Source organism: Balaenoptera ricei, chromosome 9, assembly GCF_028023285.1.
Source record: "Balaenoptera ricei isolate mBalRic1 chromosome 9, mBalRic1.hap2, whole genome shotgun sequence".
Taxonomy (NCBI): Eukaryota; Metazoa; Chordata; class Mammalia; order Artiodactyla; family Balaenopteridae; genus Balaenoptera; species Balaenoptera ricei.
In genome coordinates this window covers 33,842,164-33,867,311 of record NC_082647.1, presented here as the reverse complement: position 1 = coordinate 33,867,311, position 25,148 = coordinate 33,842,164, and the positions used below count along the sequence as shown (strand labels likewise).

At 37.3% G+C, this 25,148-nt stretch overlaps 1 protein-coding gene and 1 non-coding gene across 4 annotated transcripts in view; one reads left to right on the top strand and one right to left on the bottom strand.

Moving 5' to 3' along the window:
• The window catches only part of TFEC (transcription factor EC), a 650,324-nt gene that overhangs the window by 611,634 nt on the left and 13,542 nt on the right, over positions 1–25,148 (bottom strand). The gene's annotated exons all lie outside the window — the stretch shown is intronic.
• Positions 15,338–15,444, top strand: LOC132372272 (U6 spliceosomal RNA). The gene has a single exon (XR_009505142.1). It is a non-coding gene; the product is annotated as a U6 spliceosomal RNA (small nuclear RNA).

The following is a 25,148-nucleotide window of genomic DNA, read 5'->3' as shown; positions in this document are numbered from 1 at the left end:
TTTTATCTTTCTGCTTTCATATCCTTATTCTGTAGCTTTCTCTCTCTCTCTTTTCTCTTCTCTCTCTCTTCCTCCCTCCCTGTCTGCTGTCTGTCTGCCTCTCTCTCTCTCTCTCTCTCTCTCTCTCTCTCTCTCTCTCTAATGATCTTAAGAAACTTCAGTATGCCCATATTCCAGACAGGATTAAAGGTGAAGAAGTAAAAAACCTACTCCTCTTGTGGCCTTGTTTTTTTTTTTAAGGAAAGGAAATCCTTCCAGCTTCTGCTTCATCTTTTTTGCCAGAACTGTGTCCCATGGCCACCTCTGACCAGATAACTAGGAAAACTGAGTATTTAGTTTTCCAACACTCGTAGCCCAGGAAGGCAAGACAAAAGGAGGTTAGAATTGGAGGCCAAGGGAACTAATCCATGATCTACACCATAACTTCTCTATCCTAAAATCTTGGTAGAAAGGGGTTTGCTGTAACAAAGCCCAGAAAGGAATGAAAGAACATGGGAACACTGTGGCAAGTAGGCCACTTACCTGGGTGCAGCCTAGAGGGGGGCCTACAAGCCTGGAAAAGAGGCCTGGCATTGACCTAGAGCAACATCCAACCTGGCTTAAAAGTGTTGGTGAAGGAAGGCGTATAGGGAGATTTGCACGAGGTATGGGTCTTGGTTTCTACCTGTGCACGATCTGGGATCCAGAAGCTTCTTCCATCCCTGTGAAAGAAGTTGGGATACTGAGAGGGACACTAGAGGAATAAAAGTTCGAGAGCAGGGCACTCTGGGAAGAAATGTTTAGTGCTCAATCTCCTTCCCTAAGATTAAAAATTATTGAAATAGGCTGTGACAGACCAACATGGTTTCAATCAAGTCCCAAAGACAGGAAAAGGCAACAGATAACTAAAATAAAGTTACTTTGGAGGCAGAGTAAAGCTCAGTCCAATATGCTGGCTGATGGGAGTCAGATGGGAATGATGGTTATGGGTTTATGATGGAACTAAGGGCAGACTGCCCAGCCCTGCCCTCCTGGATCAGGCTTGTGGACCAAAGAAGTGGCTCTGTGAATAAACCGAAGGGGTTGGGGATGGGGGGAGAAAGCAGGGGAAGGTGGGAATTTTCCCTCAGCGCGTTGGAGAATCACAATGCCCTAGGAAAGATCAGAACTGGTACTAATAGCAATGAAACCTACAAGAGGTATAGCTGCAGTCTGTCGCCATGGACAAGATTGTGGCTGTGGATCTCATCACATTAGCTATGATCCCAGCTGTCTGGCCTAGTGCTTCAGCTGCCCCTGCTTTACAGCCTGATTCTAGAGAGGGAACAGCATCCTTCATCACAAGCGGTGATGCCTGGAACTGACCCAAACACAATTATGAAGCCAGGGAGTTTCTAGGGTTTATATCAGGAGGATATTCTCTCTCTACGCAAGTTGGGAACTCAAAGTAGAACTACCTTATCTTGAAAGCCAACAGAGAGTAGGGCCTCTTCAACTGGAGGAAAAGAAGAAGGCTTTATGGCTTTGTTATTCTCTTTCTCCTCTGATGAATAGAAAAAACAGCTCATCATATCTTCTTGTTTATATAAATGACAGCATAAATCTCAATTTTGATTCTGAGGAGCATAAGTTAACAATATTTTAATTATTGTGATAACAGCTAACCTTGGTCTGTAGCCCTTAAAATCTTTTGGATAGTAATGATGAAAAACAGGGTGCAGTGGAGGTTAGTTTATGGAAAATGAACTTTCTATTAATTGACTTCAGCAATTTTTTTTGCATCTCAATTTTACATTTTCCAGTGGAATAACTGGAAATAATCTTTAAGAATGTACAGGAAAAAAAGACTTCCTATAATTATCTTCTCCAATAAATGTGAGAAGTTGCCACCCTGCAACAACACAGTCAACCCTCTTTATGATGATGCTATTAGGGAACAAGGAGAAGGAGAAAGAAAGTGAGAGTGAAAGAGAGAATTAAAATGAGAAAAAGAAAAGAGAAGAGGAGAAAGGAATAGACTCCATAGCCTACCTCTAATACTCTGAAAACAAGAGGAAGTATAGCAGAAGTACATTACCTAGGTTCAAATCTCAGATCCCCCTATTTTATTAGCTGTGTGACATTGGGCATTATTTGAGCCCGCTAAACCTCAGTCTCTTTTATCTGTATAATGAAAACAATAGTTCCTACTTCATATGGTTATAATGATGATTAGAAGACCTAGTGGATATAAAGCATTTTCCAGAGTGACTGTCAATAGTACTTGGTAAACCCTTTATTATTATTTTAGGAAATAAATTAATCAGTCCATTGCTACTCATTACCCAATGGATATCAATCACATCTGAAGAAATCTATAAAATGGGTTCTTCCTTAAAGGGACTTACTCTCTTTTATAATTGTTTGCAGTTGATTTTTCTACCCATCCCTTATACAAAGCTTACTATCCTGTTTTTTCATAAATTCCTCTTTTATATGATTCCTCACTTACCAGCTCCCCACTCCCACCTCTCTTAGACAGAGCTGGCTCTTCCACAAAGCAGTTGCCCAGAGTGCCCACTCTGACTGCTCCTCTCCAGCCCTCAGGCTCAGCATGGCCACTTACACGAACTCTTCCAAGACGCAGAATCCAGTCATCTAGTAGGTCGGTTAGCCAAGCAGAGTCACAGGCTTGACTGCTATGATGTGTTCCTCCCCTGAGTCATCCAGTAGCCACAAGACTACAATGCGTGCACTTAGGAACTCCTGAACTGGGCTTATCAGCAAGCCTCTTCCTTCCCCTCCAGCCATTTCAGAATCCCATGCTTAAAAATTTCTCCTCAGGCAAAGAAAAGTTGTCCCATACTTGGAAGAAACTTGCTACCTGAGGGGGCTCCTCTCAGTAAAGATCCAAAAGAGACTATGACCCTATTGATGTTCACCTCTAATCGTAACACTTTAGAGCTAAACAGGGTACAGTCCTCTCATTTTATAGAAGAGGAATCTAGGGCCCATAGAGGCTGATGGCTTGGTCACACAGCTAAGTCATGGTGCATCTGGGAGGGACCTGATTCCTGCCTGGTCCAGGATTTTTCCATTTGATCCTACTATTCTCTTCCTTTTTGATCCAGGGACAAAGAGAGAGTGTTGGATTATGTCACACATGTCCCTTTAAATAATACAATCTAAGCAACTACCATATTATAGGGACCATTCACAAAAAGAGGGAATACCCTCCTCTTTGAGATATGCATATGGTGAAATCAGCAAATGTCTTACATTTAAGTTGACTGACTAGAAAGTGAATCTACGTCTCTATGAATACGTTCAAAATTATGATGGGAGCAATGCTCACCAAAAGCATGACTTTTATCTATAAAATTTACTTTTAGGATCTTGAATAAGGGCATGGAAAAATCTAAGATGTTGTCAACTCTTACCCACCTGGGGTGTGTGTGTGTGTGCGTGTGTGTGTGTGTTTATCCTGACAGGTCACAATTTTCAATTGGTGAAGTTTCCTGCAAACAAGGAAAGGGCTGGCCCTTTGTGAGTTTGCCCTAATGACTGCCCCTTCCTTTCCATCTGCCGTTGGTCAAGCTGGAACTCCAACTGGGATGAGATCCAGTACCAAGGACTCTGCAGTCAGCGTCGTTCAGGATGAGCACAGATTCATCGGGACACTGAGCTTATCTAGACTTCGGTTAAATATAAGGGTTTAATATAAAGGAAGAATACATCATGTCCGATATGGTCAAATCCATTTAAACTCTAATCCATTTAAACTCAGCATACACGTTCTAAACTCTAATCTGTAGACATTATTTGACTGATTAGTCTTCAATTTCACTACTGAGTAGATGACAGTGCACAGAGTTACTGTGAGACTTGGGGTAGAAAATCTTTAATTCATTCCCCACATATACACTAACATTAGATGCAGCTTAGAATAAAGAAACATATATAAAAAGAGACCATAAAATATAGGTTACAAAAAGGTGGAGGAAAAGGAAAAAGACAGAGATAATTTTATCAGAAACCCAGGATGAGGCAGTTGCCTCACTTGAACACCAAATTTATCCTGGGCATCCTGACCAAAATAATATTGGTGAAACTAAGCTCCTTATTTTTATATACTACTCCCACATAGACAGCACTCTGATTATCTCATATAATTCTCTTTGGTTCATATACTTTGAACCAAAAGGAATCATATATGTAAAGGGATTTCTGAGTTGCCTGACTATAAGCCAAAACTGTCTAAACTAATATAAGGAAAATACACTATAGATAAATTGAAGATCCACCATCACTTATCCAAAACCACTGGGGCCAGAATTCAGAATTATTCAGGATTTGAAAATGTAATAAATCATATGGAGGCTGCGTTATATATCATATCCAGAGTCTGGGGCAGTGCACTATAATCAAACATATGACTATTTCTGAAATGAAATGCATGAGGAGTCACAGTCGCTGGTATATATGAAGTCTATAAGTAGTCTCACATTAGTTCACACCAGGTTTCACCACCCATGAAGTTTGTCACAAATTTATGAAAAAACTTTTAATTTTCAGAGCTTTCTGGATTTGGGAATGGTGAATAAGAGGTTGCGCATACACACTCACATATGCACACACACATACATATATGTACACACATAAAGAACTACACATGAGAAATATGACTACTGAAAGCTTTACCTTTTTTCTTAATATCTGTTTGAACTGGAGCAAATCATATTACTCTGGGCTATTTTTGCAGCCACAAAAATAGGAGTAAGTGTGGAATTAACCAAAAGATAAATTGTGACTAAATGTTGTAAATATTCTTTGAAGCACTCTCGGTGAATGAGCATAGCCAGGAGATTAGGAGATCTGAGTACCATCACAGCTCTGCTGTTGACTTTCGATGTGACCCCAGGAAAGTCACTTCATTTCCCTAGTCCTCAGATTTCTCTCCTGTAAAATGAGGCGAATGGAAATGCTGATCCCTAAGGCACTTTCCAGTTCTACAATCTGTGCTTCTAAGGTTTTTCATTTTGCCCATTTAGCTCATTTCATTTTGCTAATACTCACTTTTAAAAATTAAAATCCAATAATAATATGTTTTAAATCATCCATTGGTCTAATATGTCTATTTTTACACAATTGTATATGTTAATCAAACTTTTGATTAAAATTTTTGGGTCAATAATTAAAAGTTTTGGGTCAATAATTTCCCTTACCGGTTCTAAATACTGTTATGTTGTTTTACATACAAGCAATATGGGATAACTAAACATGATAATAAAAACAGAACACTCCAGAAAGCTGACATTTGCAAACCCCTCTGTATTATTTTAGATGCCTTAGTGTCCTTAAAATAAAAACAGAAAGTGCCACAAGATTATTTCTCAACTCTGGAAATATTTGTCAGTAATTTTGCCAAAGTATTAGTCAGAAATACTAATTGAAAACTCCAAATGGCAGTATCACAGTTACCTTGCTTTGCTAATTTTCCTCTTTGAAATCTTGTCCTCCTAAGAAAACATGTTGAAATCTCTTTGAAACATTATCTTGGACATGGAAATTAGCTTCTCAAGGGTTTTAAAGAGCAAGCTCATACTTATGGCCTCTGTACTATGTCTTTTTCGTAGTCACTGTTTTAATCTGTAAAATGTAAATTTTGGAATAGCCCAATGGTAAGAAACAGTGAGTTGAGTTTCTGTAAAAAAAATATTTACCAGCTTTGAATCTTACTAAACTTCTGGCACTCAGGAGGACAATCATTATGTTATCCAATGTCCTCCTGGAGCCAATCCACGTTCAAAGTTTCCAATGACCTTGAATAGGACTTTGTACCCATGTCAGTTGCTTGGTTATAAAGAATAAAATAAGAATCTAGGTCAGTATTGCTTGTGCTGACAGCATTACAGTTTTTAAACTGTTGTCATGTGAATTTCTCCATGACTTATATTCTTGCTAATGTATATTTTCCCCCTTAGCTGCAAAATATGTCTCTATTATTGTGTGTGTGCACACATACACATACACACATTCAGTAACCTCTCCATCCTCTGTCCTCAAGACTGGTAACTTATATCACTACAATTACTTAGTTTATTATTAAAATGCTAAAGAACATAAATATCTTAATATATTTTATTTTAAAGGTTAGGGCCAAGTCCTCCAAATCCTAGCTTGACTTTCCACTTCTAATATATATACTTCCTGCCTTACACTAGTCTCTATAGGTTTAGAATGGAAGTTGGAAAGAAAGTATACGGATTGGAACATTTTATCTTTTCACCCCTTTTAACTCTTGTCCCAAGCTCTGTCCTACACTCTTATGGTGTCTTGAACAAAGGCCTGAAGTTAATATATTAGTATATTTTAGTATATATTTATGACACAATCGATGCATAGTATATCCAAATACATATTATTGGATATACTATGCATAGTATATCCAAATACATACTATTGTAGGAATCCACTTGTAGTTTTTCTTCTTTTCCACTTAGTTAAGGAATATGTTCCCTATTATATGTTAAGAAATATTTTGATGGTTCCTTTTATATTTTTGCACATTGCAACTCATTTCCTAATACAGTATATTTTTTAAAAATAGCTATCACTATTTCTACTCATTGTTTTATTTTTTTAAGTGATAGTCTCACTTTATTAATTTCTTTTAAAGTTCAGTGAGCAGTTTCTGTATAACTTGTCTGCCTTTTCTTTAAGAGTATAGCCTTGAAAATACAAACAAAATTATGTATACTTAGGATGACTATAAAATATATGAAGAAACATTTTGCTAAGTTCAGAGATTTAAATGGGAGGATGAAAAGAAGGCAACCTATTTCTCCCAGCTCTACTCTCGCCTACAATATACCATTTACACAGCCCTCACCTATATCACCACTCCCAGCTGCCTCCCAATGCTTGTTGATTCTTCCTACTGGTATATTTGCCAGCAGGGGATAGAAGAGAATCAGGGATTGGCTATTAAGGAGAGATAGAAACAAGGCTAAACATAAAAGGAGATAGATGAGGAAAGTACGGGTGTAAGCTATGGGGCTGTTGAACTCTTGATACTAACTAAAAACTAATGTACAGACTTTAAGCAGACCAAGAAGTAGGAGAATTTTTAGTATCTGTGTTCCCTAACCAATAATAGCCTTCCCTTCCCATCCAAACTTAAACACCTATCCAATTTCTTAATATAAATTTTCCTTCAATAAAGAATAAACAAATAAGCAATTATGCATAACATCTAACCTAGACTGTTTCTATGAGTTAGGCTAATACATCTGATCATGATCAACTGTGATTGTAGATTTTGGTGGAAGTTATGGTGTATTGCTAATAATTTACAGTCTCTCCAGTGTACACTCAAAATAATAGTAATAACAGCTAACATCTATGGTATACTTCTATGTGCCATACACTTTCATGTATTCTAAACACTTTCCAAGGATTACATTAACTTAATAGTCACAACAACAATCCCTGTTTTAAAGACGAAGAAACAGAGACACTGAAAGGTTAAATAACTTGTCCAAAGTCACCCAGCTCATAAGAAGCAAACCCAAGGTCACACACATACAAGAAAAATTTTCACTAACTTGAGAAACTTGAGAGACTGAAAACAGATAATTGTGCAAATTAATAAATAAATAAAAATAAAAATAAGTAAAAAATAAATAACAGTATATTTCATTAAACAAAAATTGGTTTCATATCCCATATTTAATTAATTCAGTGCAATTTCTGGGAGGAGGGGGTTTAGATTAATCAAACAAGAAAAAACCTTTAACCACATAGAAAATAGTCATGAAGCAACCATTTTGTGCCAAGAATTATTCTATGGAGTGAAATGTTTTTATTATTTCCTTAAACTTAGACAACATGTAAGCTGAATATTCCCATGCTCCAGCAAAAGATGCAAAAAAATGTGTGTATGTGAGCATTATATATAAAACTGAAGCTGTATTATATAATACTAATACTGAAAATATTTATTGGGAATGCACATTAATTCTCAAGTGCCCCATGTCAGCAGTATATTAAAACTACAGCCCTTCATGGTTTTATATTGATAATTTAAACTACACATGTTATTTAACTCTAATCTTACCACCACCTCAGATATTATGTTTGTAAACTTATACCTCCTGGTTCATTTTATAGGATGCAATTAAGTGGATAGCTGCAAATGGGTGTGACACAGTGATATATTTCAGCATGGTAGTCCAATTTAAGGCTATTGATATGTTTGTTCAAAAGACTAAAGCCTGAGTGTTATACTAGACATTTAAGGAGGTACAATAAAATCAAATTTCAGAAAGTACAATGGTCTATATGCCTATCATAAATGCTCTGCCTTGCTGTTATTTTGAAGACCTAAAATAACTTTCAGAAAACTTCATGGCTTTAATTCTCGCTACAAAATCAAACAAAATAACTATACTAAACCTAAGCACAATATTAGAGTTTAAACACTTAAATAGAAATACTGGAATTAAAGTTTAATTTAAATTTTTTAAATAAACCTTTTAAAAACATTTCAAGGAAGTTAGGAAAATAATAATGTAAATACATAGGACCAAAGTGAATTCTACCAAACACTAAAGAGTCCTTTAGTGTCATAGGCATTACCTTTAGAGTCATATGCATTACCCTCCTCCTCCAAAAAATTCATTTTGGTGTCAAATAATTTGGGGAGATGCAAAGTTTCTTTACAGGTTTCTTCTCCATAACTCATCTTGATAATTTTCCTGTGTTAACTGCCTTGTGAATCTCTAAGAAGGGAATATGGCATAGAGCATTTCCTCAAATGTTTGACTCTAAAGCCCCTTTTTTCACAGAACGTCTCAGAGGACTCGAGTTACACAGAAATCATTTGGGGATTTTTAATTCAGAAACAAAGGACACTTGCCACAAATATATTTGTTAGCCTCCAGTGGAAAGATGTTCCTGAATCCAGGCTCTCCTTTCTTATAAGATTCCCACTTGACCCCTCATCTCCCTTAAGGTGGCAGCAGTGTCATCCATCATTGATTCCCCAGCCTAGCACATTGCTTGATACATATTAAGGATTCAATAAGTACTTGTTAAACATTTCTATTCAAGATATTGTCATTACACTGCTATCTTATTATCCTTTTCCCTTTTTTCTCCAGTTCAGCTCCCTGAAGTTGATCCACTGATTGACCATTTAAGTCTTGGCCTTTCTAGTTCCTGATTCAGTGTTTCTAGAGCCAAGATATGATTAGAAGCCCAAACATAGCTTCTGGGCACCCACAGTCTCCTTGATGGATAAGCTGGGTGCCAGGAGCCCGAATTATGTGAATAAAAGGACTTCGGTTATACCCTCTCAATCCCCTTCTAGACTGGCACAGTCCACAGATCTGGTCCTCTTCCTTTGATTTTTTTCTATTTCTTTTTCATAAAATATTTCAAATATAAAGAAAATTGAAGAGAACAATATTTTTTAAAAGTACCCAATTCAAGGCTTAACAAAATATTTACATTGTGTCATATTGAATAAAACATTACAGATATAGCTGAAGGCCCATCTGTATCCCTCTTAATCCCATTCCTACTCTTCCATTCTGAAAGGTGACTACTATCCTAACAAAGTCAGTGTGAATTCACAGTTTAATGTCTTTACTACATATTGTGCAACCATAGCAACACATATTCATTTGTGTGTTATTAATATACATAAATGATACAACTTATATGTACCATTTTTCAACTTGCTTTTTTCATTCAACATTGTGCTTTCAAGATTTAACCATGTAAATTTAAACATGTAAATTTCATTCATTCATTTTAACTTATATATAGAATTCCACTGCATGCGTATGCCTTAATTTTTTACTCATTCTCCTATTGATAAACATTAGGTTTTGTTGAATTGCATTTTTTAGGGGAGTTGTAGTGTCCCACCCTTTTCCTCCAGACAGTGCATTCACCCCCAGCTGCTTACTCTAAGTGTTGACTGCTGACAGCTCACAGCTACCCCTTTATCCAGAGATCCCTCTTGGCTGACAGGAGCTACCTTGCCCTGGAGATGACAACACCTCACCCCATACACACACGCCAGACATGGGGTACAAAACAACCCCCTTACCTCAAGGGAGGTACTCTTTGATATGATTTATGTCCCAGAGCCCTTCATGGATCTGACCAAAACTAGACTCTTTCACCTAAGACCACATTTTGGCTGGCATTTCTCCACACTGTCCCTGCTTTCCTCACTCCCTCATAGTGAGCACACCCACAATAAATGGCATATATCTTCAGGGCTGTCTCAAACTCTGCTCCTGAGGAACCTGATCTCAGACAGGGTCCCTATCACAAACACTATTATAAAATTCTGTGACAGTCCTCATGGGTCTCCACGTGCAGATGTGTTAGGGGGTTGTTTGGGTATATACCAAAATTGCTGCCTAGTAGGATAGGCTTAACTTCAATTCAATTAGATGTCCCCAAATTGCTTTAGAAAGTAAGATCAATTTACACAACTACTCCTACATCTGAGAGTTCCCATTTCCCCCACAGTATCTCCAGCACTTGCTGATGTCAGGTATTTTAAATTTTGCTACCAGGTTGGTAGTGAAATGATTAATCTATCCCACTCCCTTATTCTGGGTTATTTCCTTTTTATTTTGTTATTTAACAAACATTTAGATAGCACTTACTAAAAGCCTTATAAATGTTTGAAGCACTTTACTAATATTAATTCATTTAATCCTCATAAGAAGGCCATGAGGTAGGTACTACCATCATTATTCCCATTTTTACACATGAGGAAACTGAGTCACAGGGGTCACAGGGAGGTAAGTAACTTGCTTAAGTTTGCACGTATAGAAAGTGGCAAAACTCGTATTTGAACCAAAGCAGTCTGTCTAAAAAATCCCTGTGCTTAATCACTATACTAATGTTATCTATTAATTACATCCTTTAGTTGTTCTTTCAGTATTGATCTCTGCCCAGTAAGTCTCTTAAACTTTGATTCTCTGAAAGAGATAAATAAAAATTAAAATAAAACCCTATATAACAACTGTGGTATGCTAAATCATGCCTGCTCCCCAAAGTGTCCACATCCTTATACCCAGAACCTGTGAATGTTACCTTTTATGGAAAAAGGGACTTTGCAGATGTAAGTTAAGGTTCTTGAGATGGGAAGATTGTCCTGGATTGCTCAGGTGCACTCTAAATGTGATCACAAGTACTCCTATAAGAGGAAGGTAGAAAGAGATTTGACAACAGAAGTAGATGCGACAACAGAACAAAAGAGTGGCGTGACACAAGAAAGGATGAGCCAAGGAATGCAGTCTGCCTCCAGAAGCTAGAAAGTCAAGGAAATAAGTCTCCCCTAGAGCATCCAGGAAAAGCAGCCCTGCCAACCCTTTGGTTTTAGCCCTATATAACACATTTTGGACTTCCAAAACTGTAAGAGAAGAAATTTGTATTGTTTTAAGCCACTAAGTTTGTGTTAATTTGTTACATCAGTAATAGGATAATAACACAATAATCCATCCCAAAACTCAAGAACGTAAAAAGCAGTGATTTATCTTCATGAATCTGTGGGTCAGCTTATCTCCTCCACGGTCAGTTTGGGGTGGCTCTGCTCTTCACGTCTCTCATCCTCCTCCTGGGACCAGTGGGTGGCTCAGGCATGTTCTTCCCCAGGGCGATAGCATTACCACAGAAAAAACTCACAGTTGAGGCCTAGGTTTGAAACTGGTACACTGTCATTTTCACTTTATTCCATTGGCTACAGCAAGTTGCACAGCTGAGCCCAGAATCAAGCAGTAGAGAAATACACTCCACCCCTTTTTTACTTCAACATTTAAAAATGCATTTCAGGGCTTCCCTGGTGGCTCAGTGGTTGAGAATCTGCCTGCCAATGCAGGGCACACGGGTTCGAGCCCTGGGCTGGGAAGATCCCACATGCCACGGAGCAACTAGGCCCGTGAGCCACAACTACTGAGCCTGCGCGTCTGGAGCCTGTGCTCCGCAACAAGAGAGGCCACGATAGTGAGAGGCCCGCGAACTGCGATGAAGAGTGGCCCCCGCTTGCCGCAACTAGAGAAAGCCCTCGCACAGAAACGAAGACCCAACACAGCCAAACATAAATAAATTAAAACAAACAAACAAACAAAAATGCATTTCATTGTTTCTTGAATCTAGTTTATCAATGAGAAAACTGCTTTCAGTCTAAATGTCATTTCTTTTAGTTTTTTTTTTTTTTCTATTTCTCCCTGATAGCTTTTAAGAGTTTGTTCTTGAGGAGCCTAGATTTGGATTTTTTTTCATGTATCTCATTCAGATGTTAGTATTCTGTCAAACTGAGGACTCCTGTCTTGCTTGAGGTCTAGAAAATTTTCAATCATACAACTTCATTCTTATTATCTCAATATTATGCTTCTGAAATCCCTATGCTGGGCCTCCCCCATCTCTCTTCATCATTTTTCTTATATCTCTTTATCTTCCTGTGCTATATTCTAACTGATTTTTTCAGAATAGCTCCTAAATCACTTATCCTCTCTTTGGCTGGGCCTAATCTGCTGCTTAACATTTGAGTTTTCATTTCACTTATTATGTGTGTTTTATACCCATGCCTTTTATTTTTCTATAGTACTTTGTTTATTTTTTTATTCTTTCTTTTTTATCTCTTTTAGCTTTTTTAGTGTGCCTATTATGTTTCAGATCATTCTATAATCTCTAGTTCTTGGAGTGCAAATTCTCCTGGTTATTGCAGCTGTTCTCTCTCCCTCATGGCGTTTTGTTTTCTAACATTTTTTTAATTCCCATGTGCTCTGCTTTGTAGGATGATCCTTTAAGAGCTGTTCCACTCCTGTTTCTTCCAGAGACCTGGGAGGTTCATGAGTTCTAGTGCCAATACTGATGTTAATTTCCCTATTTGGAATTCCTGCACCCTGAGAGTGTTGTAAATTCAGGACTCACACCTGTTTGTGCTGACTTAAGTTTCCAATTCCTTGCAGATTTTTTTACCCAACCCATCTCAGGCATGTCCCAGAGGGTGGAGTTTCTGTAGTCCATTTCATACAAGGAGCAGTCCTTTAAGACTCCCATTGATGCAGGAGACTGACCTAGCATCTGTCTCACTGGGCCCCCATCTCCTGTCTCTGAACTGGACTCTAGTCCCAACTTTCAAATCTGTCTGGTTGGGAAATCCCTGTGAGCCTCTATGGCTTCATTCTTCTCCTAGCAAATCTGACTTTATGTTCCTTCCTCATTTCTGGCACCAGGGATTTTTATTTTCTTTCTTTCAAGCTTGGTTTACATTTAAAATGTACATTTTTTCCAGTATTTCCATAACTAGGAGCAGGAGGAAAAGATGTTCACTGTCATCTCCTTTCACTACTTACAGTTACATCTGGTGATCCTTGATTCTCTACTGTATAGTCACATCTGGTGATCCTATTTACTTTCCCAGTCCCCCTTTAGCACCCCTTTTCTAAATCCAGCTCATATGTATGGGCCCTAATGTCTCCTAGCCTTCCTTCCCCATGTTGAATCTTCCACTCACAAGCACCACTATAAAAAAGTCTTTCAGAACCAATCAACCACTTCCACCTGGTTAACTTTCCTGGTGGTAGCAATCCCACCATATTTGGACTCCTATTTCCAAAGTAAAGCCAGAGTTTACAACAGTGCTTGGATGCTAAACAGACTACCCTCACTCAAGGCCCATCTCTACATCCAGGTCATTTCCTCCTATCCATTCCCCAACTGTGAGCTACACCCTGTTGAGTGAATCACTGCCAGTGTATGGACTAGGCCTCTGCAGTCTAGCCCTGTACTCACCAAAATCCCATCAAGAATACAGTAAAATCCTATTTGAACAAACATCTATCTATCTATCTATCCATCAACTATCAGGGGTTTTAAGCCCCTGATTAAACAATTCCAGTCCCAAACCATTACTAGAACTCTATTTTGATGAAAAGGAAAAAGAAGTACATCTTAAGAAAGGAAGTTTATATGAAGGATTTATTCAAATAATAAATTCCCTGGTTATGTGCTGAAATTATATATATATTCATCCCAATCTCTAACCAGACAATGATTACTGACATTCAGAAAGATCAATATCAGACACTGGAAATTCACAGTGGCCAAGGAGATTAATACACTTTTTGTACTTCCCATGACAGTAAAGATTGTGAATACATTTCTAAAGGATTTTCAGTAAGAATTAAAAGTGAAACACTTCATCTTAAATTAAAAATTAAACAGTAATTAAACAAAATAGTATATTACCCAAATATTTTCATCAATTGAGGCATTTCTGTACAACATTTCTACTAAGGTACAGTATCATTTAATGAAATTTTTTAGTTTCCTGAAATTGTTTCCTATAGATGTCTTTAAATTAGATTATAGATTTCATTCACCCTGTGAAAACCTGCAGAAAATACTGTTTTTTGACATGGTTTAAAAAAAAAAATCAATAATGCCATTCGAAGTTGACTTTTTAAGAATATTTTGACCTACATCAGGATAAGTACTATAGAAAAATCTTTGGAAATTGTAAAAAAGAAAAAAGAATATAAGTAAATCCTAATATTCTTCTTGAATGTTATCATTTTTCAAAAAGAAACCTTCACTACAGAATAATTAACACGTGAATAACCTATTTGTTAGCTTTCTTCCCTAGAATTCCTTAAAAACATTTGCTTATTCAAGTGTTCTTCAGGTCATTTCAGTTGTCTCCCTTCTGGGAATTTTTTTTAAAGAAAACTCCCTAAATAACTTTCTAATAAAGAAGCCCCTTATGTATGCTATGCCATGTTTTCTATTTGATTATTTTTAAAAAGTTATACCACAAAATGTTTAGCAACATTTTCTGGGGAAAAAATTTCCATGATTAGAACTAAAAGACTTTCAGTAGTAAATATAAACCATCTATTTCTTACAGCTGATCTGTGTAATATTAAATATTTCTATATACAGTTTAAGGTAGCTGATGATATGATTTGCTACATGATATAACTGAACCATGAAATGAGCTCTATGTTAAAAATAGGGGTCTATGTTACTCTTAAAGATATGGAAAAGAAAATATTCTCTTAATACATGTAAAGAATGAGGCATTTGTTATAATATCCCTAACTTCATTTTCATGTTTAGCCTCTCTGGATTAGAAAGCAGCTGATATAATTCATTCTTACTGTAGAATAGACCAAACTATATTTGCAGACTGCTGATATTTATGGATCAGAAAGAATGCTACAAAAGGTATCTAGATACTCTTTGTTTTTAACTGGGACATTTCTAATACCAACATAGGATTGCATTTGCTGATAAAGCCCTAGAGGTCAGTTTATTGTGGTAGCTTCTATTAATAATACGTAGGGTGCTCGCTTCGGCAGCACATATACTAAAATTGGAACGATACAGAGAAGATTAGCATGGCCCCTGCGCAAGGATGACACGCAAATTCGTGAAGCGTTCCATTTTTTTTTTTAAAAAAGAAAAAAAAAAAATAATAATAATACGTAGGGCTTGTTTGTGATTAAATTTCCAAGAGTTTAAGTTGCTTGCAGCAGTGGTAGGGTCCCTCAGACGTTTCAGGCCTCTGTTAACCAAGACTTTATGATTCTTCCCTTAAACTGAACATATAGATCCTCATTATTTTTCCTATTCTAATGAATGCTCCCACTATATAAAAAGACTTTTCTTTAGCTAGACCTTACACTTTACAATGTGACTTTCTGTTAAAACCAAATTAGTTTTTAAGGGGCTTTGCCCTTTTTCTTGTCTAAATATGATCAATATTTGAATAGACAGTACTAAATAATTTTAAACAATTTCACTGATATTGCCTCACTTAAATTTTTCAGTGTTTTCTGAACTTCCAAATCAAATGCACATTAATTTTGGAGTGGTGATAAAAGCGTGAGTTTTTCAAAAAGAAAATTCCATAAAGATTCTCTTGTCATTTGTGCATAGACAACTTATAAAAATAATCAGAGGGCCTTTGACATAGTGACACAGCTCAGGCTTTGGAGCCTGACAGACCTGGTGTCAAATCTGTACTTACTAACTCTACAACGTATATAACTCTCAGAGCATCACTTTCCTCATCTGTCACATGGGGAGAATAATTAGCAACGCTTACAATTAAAGGAGACAAGATAAGAATACACAAGAAAACTTCTTCTCTCCCTTAGCATCTAAGGATGTCCATGCTTTTTGCTTCTGACAAAAAATAATAATTCATACTATAGATGATCAGTCTGTCTTCTAAAACAGTAGCATGCTTCCCATTTATTCTGGCAAGTTACTTCCTATTAGTAGGAGTCGCCAGGAGCAGATGGAGGACAGTTTATAATATAAACCAAGAAGAAAGCAGATTGTTATCAGTCTTACCTTAAATTATTTCACGTCAGGTAACTAAATGCTGAGCAATTACCATGTTGTGTCCCCAGAGAGGTGTCTGCACCTCAAAGAACAAGCCGGAAATAAAAAGCCAAGGGCTCCAGAAAAGATGAAAGGAAGGCTAAGACAAAGCATGGTCTGTGCAGACTCTGCATTGCCCTCCCTTTGACAGGATCTACTCTATGTCACTGAAATTTTTCCAGAAGATAAAGAAACTCTTTTTCTTTAAAATTCTCACAATTCCTTGTGTAGGGAATTGCTGTACTTCATAAGACTTCAAGCCTCAGACCCTGGGTCACTAATTCTCTGGAACTCTAGAAAGACTCTATAAAAGGTTGGCCTGTCTAAAAGAGATCTTGTCTCAATTTCCAAGCGTCCTAATGGGATGCCTTTATTGTTACCCTGACTTTTATCAGGTGCATCACCTCAGCCTGTGGCTTTGTTTACTCCTGAATTCTAATCCTGGACTGCTTCCTGGACCTTGACTACTGATCTCATTTCAGAGCATTTGTTATAGTCTCACCCAAGTTTCTGTGATTTCTTAATTCTGATCATTCCCATAAACTTCAGTCATAATGTTGTCTTAACTAACCCAATCCAGACTTCCAACCCTGCCTTACCAATCTATGGTCATTCCCAGCTCCAATGTGATAACTTGTCCCCAACAAAAACAACAATAAGAATGCTGCCCCAGAGCTGCCTTCCTTCTTGGAATTTCTATTGAGAATTTTAGATATTTCAGCAATACTTTTCAAATACAATTCATCAACCAAAGTTATTAGAAAACTAAGTTATACAAATTGTCCAAAGAATTCCAACTCTAGAACTTTGAAAGCTCTATGGGACAATCCTTGATAAAATCCTATGGGTCAGTGGTTCTCAGAGAATGGTGTATGGTCCACTGGTGAGTGAGCAATGAGGATTCTCCTCATGAGCCAAGAAAGGACAAAAATCTTTCCTTAGTCTCTTACAGGGGAATGATACACACCTCTATAGGTTTTCATTTGTATGTAGGACCAAGGACCAATTTCCAAAGCCCATAGTCTTAGTCAGGTTCCTTGGAAAGGAGAGACAGAAGTTAAAGCATACGTGCAACTACTTAATTACAGAGTGCAGTCCAGCAAAGCAGGAGACTTACGGCAAGAAAATTAGTGAAACCAGCTTCAGTTCCTACATCTATTGCTGGTCTCATAAGGCCATAATTGGTATTCATCATCTTATCTTCCCCCCTCCACCATCCACTCTAGATTCACTCGTTCTTGGCCAGCTTTGGATGGTCTGGAATTCTTGCCTAGTGAGTGACCCAGAACTAACTACAGGGTGTTAGCTCCCCCTCATTTCTAGGTCACACATATGTGGGCACCAAGCAGACCCCATAGTGTCTTCTTCCTCACCATCAGCAAGGAAGCCCCAGAGCAGAAGATGAGTAGTGCATGGGAAGGCATAAGGAGAGGTATTTTAAGGAGAGTTGTACTCTCTTGAAATCAGCTGAAACCCTTACCAAGATGGAGTGAGTGGAATGAGAGACCAAAGACTCTTGGAGACAACTGACGTCAAAGGGATCTAAAACAGTACAGAAGTGTCTGGTACAGACTACCACATGAGTTAGCCAATGTTAAATTTTTAAATTTTTCATTCTTAATCTAAAGGGAGCATGTTCACTGAGTTATTTTTCCCTCAGAAAGCAGAAATGAGGAAGGTAAGTGGTCCACAGAGCCTTTTGCCTTAAGTAGTCGGGGTGGGGGGGTGTGTGTCAAAAATACTGCACACTATTGCCTTAAATGACCTGTAAGCTGCTTATTTAGTTATTAACAATCAACTTATTTTTTATCTTTATTTTTTTTAAAGGATTTGAAATGGCTTATAAGAAAAGCAAGACCAATATGATAGACATATAATGGCCCAAGCAAATGAGGGAAATACAAATATGCTAATCATATGCTTAACATAATTGCAATGATAGAGCTGCAAATTTGGCTTGGAGTTGTATGGTTCAGAAAGCATGATAAGTTATATAGCTCTTGTTATCAGAAAGGAAGAAGCATGCTTTAGGAGAAACAGAGTTTTTTCTGGCACTGAAATCTAAAAGAACTTTCTGATATGGCGCTTTATAGAGGGGAAATTGCATGATGCAATGGACAATGCCCTCAGCAACATTTTTACAGCAAATCCAGGAGTTGGCTTCATTTTATAATGAGGTAGGGAGACTTATTATTTCAACAAATGGCACTATAATTCCTTTAAGGGAGAAAACAACTTTTGCTGAGAATAACGGTTGGGGTAGAAGGGTTCAGTGTGGGCTGTGAAGGCCTCAGAGGAATAGGAAAATAGTTCTGTCTAATAGAGGAAAAGGAATTTGGAGGTCTTTAGGACAACTTGGAAATGAGTGGGTGAACTCACCTCAGAGCTGAGGTGGGAAAGGAAATGAGGGAGAGTAAAAGCTACTGAACAGGTGGAAGGTTCTGTGAACAAGTGACCCCTCATCACCTACCACCACCCCCAGTCCTCAGTAAAGTTTGCTAAACTCATAATTGCTTTGGGTATTTCAATACACATATTGAAAGCAAAGGGTGTTAAGTTTCAGTCAAGATGGCAGTGGGGCAAGACAGTGACAGAATGTGAGGAATCCAGAAGCCAAGAATAAAAGGAAATCAAGCAATTGTAAGCCAACTGGTATTAATGAGAACTGGGGAGCAAAAAACAATGCTGATTGAGGGCAGGTTCACTGGATTTCAATACCAGATCTACAAGTGTTCACTTTAACATCTCCTTATAAAAGCCAAAAGCCTAACAGTGCCAGCATGATAGACCATCCCTCCTCTGAATGCAGATGACATATTCATTGTAAAAGTGGCAGGTAATTGTCATCCAGCATCCATTTCCCCCCTTCTTTTAAGTTGTAGGACTTCCTCTTTTTAGCTGGACACATGGGGTCCCACCTAGAGCCATTTTCTAACAGACCACTCAGCTGGTTGCAGCTTGTTAAAAAATGGCCAATAAGATGTAACTGGAAAGGATGTGGACAATTTCTAGATCAGATTCTTTAGGGAGGCTACTTGCCCATTGCATCTAACTTCTTCCATTCCTGAAGTCTACAATATGGACATGGTGGTAGTGAGCCATCTTTTACCATGTGGATAATGACAACACTCTAGCCTAGAGATGGCCTAGCAATGATATAGAAGGAACCTGAATTTCCTGGTGAACTAGAGCTGCCTATCCTCCCTCCCCCGACCACCTACCTCTCAGACTTTTACATGAGAGAAAAATTAACTATCATGCTTAAGCCGCTGTTATTTGGTCTCTGTTAAAGCAGCCAAATCCATATCCAAATGTAAATATAAATGAATTTCTAGTAGTCAAATACTTCAAATATATGTTCATCTATTGATGCTACTCTACCCTTTGGGTATATCTCTTAAAATTAACGTAGTATAAAATATCTTCAAACTCAGCCAAAATTGTACCTCATCAGTTATAACAATGGTTCCATCATTGACATACTGTAAGCACTTCATCGAATTTATTTTTGCTATAACCAAGTATATTACTATTAGATGGAATGTTGTGCTGAGTAGACTATATTGCCCATAATAAAGGAGGATTAAATATGCTGCAAATAAGAAGTAAGAAGCATGTCATAATGTAATGCTGGCACGAAGAGCCCACGCTTATTAAACATGCCAAAACTTTCCCTCATAAGTATAGCAAGAAGGCAGTCAAAGCAGTAACAGCTCCATTCATAAAGAAACACAGTGAACAGAGGCAAGTCTGTGAATGCTTTTACAGATCCTGTGGTATACGGTTATTCACTAGCAGTGATTATATTATAATTACTTCTGACTTTTTTAGATTAATAATTCCATTAGAAACTGGATTTGACTTTATGCAACAGAAACTCAATTGCTGTGGTCTAACCACATACAAGATTATTTACATCATGTTTAAAGAAATCTAGAGTAGATTGTAAGGTCTACTTTCTCTTAGTAAGGAAGAAGGAGAGAGTAGATACAGGGTAGGCAACCATCTGTGTCTGCCACATATTGTCACTAAAATTTCTGCTATTCTCTGGATATCATGTGCTCAAAAAGATTAGAACCACTGGAATACAAGATTCCAAACATTTCTGAACACTCACCAATCCATTCTATTACTTCTTTTCACAATGTTTTGTCACTTTTTTATAGGAAGAGTGAATGCAACTGCTCATTATCTTAATTATTTTTCTTTCTGTTGTTGTGTCTTCATTATTAATTTAAAATGTTTAATACTAGAGTAGATCAAAGATGTTCACAATTTTTTTTGACATTCATAAGGTCAAATTCATGAGGTTTGTGCCCCTTTTCTTGAATCTGAGTGGGCTCTGTGACCAATAGAACATGGCAGAAACACTGCTGTGCCAGTTTTCAGGCCCAAGCCTTAAGAGGCTGGTATCGTCCTGTTCCTGTCTTTTCAAATACATACTCTTGGAAATTAGTCACCATGTTGGGAGGAAGTTCAAACAGCACTGTGGAGAGGCCAACAGAGAAATGAATCAAGGCCAATAGTGTATAGCCCTGCTGACCTCCAGCTCAGAGCTGGCACCAACTTGCCAGCCATTTCAGTGGAGCCATTTTATAAGTAGATCCTTTACCTTCAGTTGTGCTGTCCTAACTGATGCTTCATGGAGCAGAAAAGAGCTGTACCCTCTGAACACTGTCCAAATTTCAGATTTGTGAGCAAAATAACTGTTATGTTTTTAAGCCATTAAGTTTTGGGTGGTTTGTTACACAGCAATAGATTACATTCAGTGAAAGAAATTAATGATGCCTTAATGAAATATAAATATAAATGAATTTCTAGTAGTCAAATACTGTGAATATAAATATCATGAACATGCCACTTATCTTTATTTAGTACAATAAGCCAAACTGTATTTATTACTAGTATTTGACTTTGTAGTTTATCATGCTATATGCACAGAGCCAGTGACACAAATATTTGGTTAAAAAAATCTAGAAAAGGGGCTTCCCTGGTGGCGCAGTGGTTAAGAATCCGCCTGCCAATGCAGGGGACACGGGTTCGTGCCCCGGTCCGGGAAGATCCCACATGCCGCGGAGCGGCTAGGCCCGTGAGCCACAACTACTGAGCCTGCGCGTCTGGAGCCTGTGCTCCGCAACGGGAGAGGCCGCGACAGTGAGAGGCCCGCGCACCGCGGTGAAGAGTGGCCCCCGCTTGCCGCAACTGGAGAAAGCCCTCGCACAGAAACGAAGACCCAGCACAGCCAAAAATAAATAAATAAATTAATTAATTTAAAAAAAAAAAATCTAGAAGGGTATGTATATTCCTCATTCACATGAAAGCAAAAAGTATTTAAGAAGCAAATGAAAACTATATCTGAAAAGCATTTGATACAATAGTATCACCTTCCTGAACTCTGAATAACTTTTGAACTCTGAAGGAATTTAGAATAAAGATCACCTATTTTTCCTAACAATGTACAGCTAGCTCTGTTGGGTTTTACCATTTAGAGGAATCAGTTACTGCCACTAAACCACCCAGTTGATAAACAAAAGAATGAGACAGAGCAGGATAGAGTGCAATGGTCAGTCAGGATGGTTTATCTGTCTAATGCATCGGAATTGTATAATTTTAGTTTAAGTACTTTCTTTCAGTTTTACTACGTGCATAATGTTCAGGGCTTTCAGAGGATGAAGTCATTTCAAAGTAGAGCTCCCTAGCCTGTTTGGAGGCACAACTAAAGACATTTTTCTTTATCCATTTCAGGATGAGAAGTCACACCCCCAAATTAAAACTTTTTAATGTACCCAACACACAAATAAAAATTACAGTTGATTTTTCAATGAGACCTGATCCATGAGTGGGCAATTTGGTGTGAGATCTGCAAATTGAATCACTTTTTTGTCCTCTTGCTTTCCGTAAAGATAGGCATAAGTTAGGACATAATAGGTGGTTTATAACCAAGACTCAAACTAATAATGTCTTAAACATGTTCACAAATAGGCGTTATTAGGCTGCTTTGGCAGCTCTCTTCTGCAAGTTGCTCAGGGACCCAAGTTCCTTTTGTCTTGTTGTTCTTCCATCTTTAGGCTGTTTTCTTCACCCCCATGTCCAAGGTGGCTTGTCACCACATCTACATTCCAAGCAATAGGATGAAAGAAGGGCATGCCCTCCCTTTCAGGATGCAACCTAAAGTTTCACAGATCAATTCTGCTCATGTTCTATTGGCTGGAACTTAGTTATCACAGGCCACATCCAGCTAAAAGAAAGGTGGACAATATGTAGACTTTATTCGGGATGTCCATGTGCCCAGCAAAAAAATTCGGTATTCTATTGCTATGAGAGAGAAATGGCAATTACATGTTGGGGAACAACTAGTATGCCTAACACAGGAGCACTCACTTGGGAGCAAGAATGAATCTTCCGGCTAACATTTTACTATATATGAGATCAGTGATTTGAATTTTCTGCCTGAATGAACACCAGACAAATGCTTTACCTAAACCTCTCTGACCAAAATTTCATAAAGATTTCTTAATTATTAAATGAGATGATGCATCTTTAAGTCATCTTTATGTACCAGTCATGAAATACTATAATAAAGAAACCAGAAGTCAGAAGTCATTGATTCAGACATGGCTAATAGATATTCAGGGCACTTTCATCTTGGCTAAGCAACAGTTTCTATTTTATTTGTTTATCATTTAAATTTTATTTATTTTTTTATACAGCAGGTTCTTATTAGTTATCTATTTTATACATATGAGTGTATATATGTCAATCCCAATCTCCCAATTCATCCCACCACCACCACCTCCACCCGCCCCCTACTACTTTCCCCCTTTGGTGTCCATACATTTGTTCTCTACATCTGTAAGCAACAGTTTCTAGAGTGCTCTACATGTTTGCTTTTTATATAATTTTAATGCACATAATATCTTTCAGCAGACAATCTCAAGAAGCTTTTATAAACATTAATTAACTGAACTTCACAACACTCTTGAGAACTGAGAATTAATACATCCATTTACATGGCAGGAAGCCAGATGAACATTACGATCAAGCAATATGGAGTTTACGTGGTTTCAGCCTCGTAATGACATCAAATGGGCAGTACTATAACCTTAATGTTAATCTGAAAATTGAGTATTTAGCTACTTCTAGGCTGGCAAGTGATTATTGCCCTATATTCAATTCAAGCAAAGTCACATTACTAAAACAAACACAAAAAGAAACACTTTATTTTGAAAATGCTCCTTCAATTTAAATGACTGATATCTAATTTTCTATCTGTAAATCTAAATATAAAAATAAAATTGGAAAGATTCTCATCAGATAGACTTTTAGCACCAAGCTTGATGCAATTTGTTTCTAGATTAAATTTGAAAAGAACAGCTGCTAAAAAAGCTTATTCAATTCACGTGTCAGGAAAGGATAGCACATATCAGATTTCTCTGAATAAAATAACCAAATTATATATGAATGTATGTTATGTGTACTTCCTCAACCTATCTTTGAGTTATAGTGATGAATAAATAATAAAAATATGGTAAAATACTGTGAATACACTATCCAAAGAGCTAACTTCTCAGTATGACATGAAACATCTTGACAATACTTAAAATCCCAAAATTGTTATTCATTGGAGAAATTAATTATATGCATTTTGTATGTTTGAAGGAATTTTCCAAATACATAAGGAGATATAACCGTGGTCCTTTAAAGAGGCAGATAAGGTTAGTTCAGTCACTAAATAAAAGCGTTAACATTACACTTACTTCTTGTAATCTGATCTATGTCTGAAAAAAAAATGAGGTCTAAGCCTCACTTTAATGGAAGCTAAAATATAGAAATAAAGGCCACAGTGTTATTTATTTTTATAGAACTGGACAAGTATCCAGTACAAGATTTACTGATGACAAACAGCATGAAGACTAATAATATATGAACCAATGGCTTTTAGCTCAGACTTTCGTCAGTGATCTTTCCAAAATGCTCCTTAAATAGATTTTTTTTAAACCCTTAGAATAAAGGCAATCCAAAGGTTAGATATAGGACAATATCCTGAAAGATCTTTTGAAGCTGCTCATTTTCCAAATCACAAGAAACTTAAAAAAATTTTTGGAAAATTTCTCCTAGGACATTTATCCTGGCTAGGCTAGAGGGAACTGGGATTCCATTCCACCTGGCTCACCCTTTCCTGTGGACTGACGCGCTCAAAACATGAGAGAGAGTTTTAAGCCAGCTAACTAACGAAAGCCATGTCAAAGCTAATAGTTTAAACTTATGGGTTATTTTATTTGGTTGCAGGGGTGTGGGGGGTACTTTTCCAAAGGAATATCAAATTTAATTTTAATGACTTACCCAAGGAAAAGAATTCTCGTCATCAAAACCTGATAAACATGGAAAGTCTCTGCTAATAATAAAGGTGGAATAGAAAAGATGATAGTAATTTATGATAGAAAGGGAAATAGCTTTATCCAGGGATATAACACTTTTTAAGGATACATATACATGTTTTCCAACACACATTAGAAAGTTTTTGTTGGTTTGTTTTTTAATAAAACTATAGACTTTTGTCTACATATGAGTAATATGAAATTCATTTTAACAACAGTTATTGAGAGTCTTCTACTGAGTATAGTAGAAGATATGGAGAAGAGCAAGACATGGGTTCTGCACTCAAGAAGCTTACAATGAAAAAGGAAGATAAGGAGGTATATTTCCAGGGAGAATAAAATAAGTATCGTTAGAGAAGTACAATCAATGTGCTATGAACTTTAAAG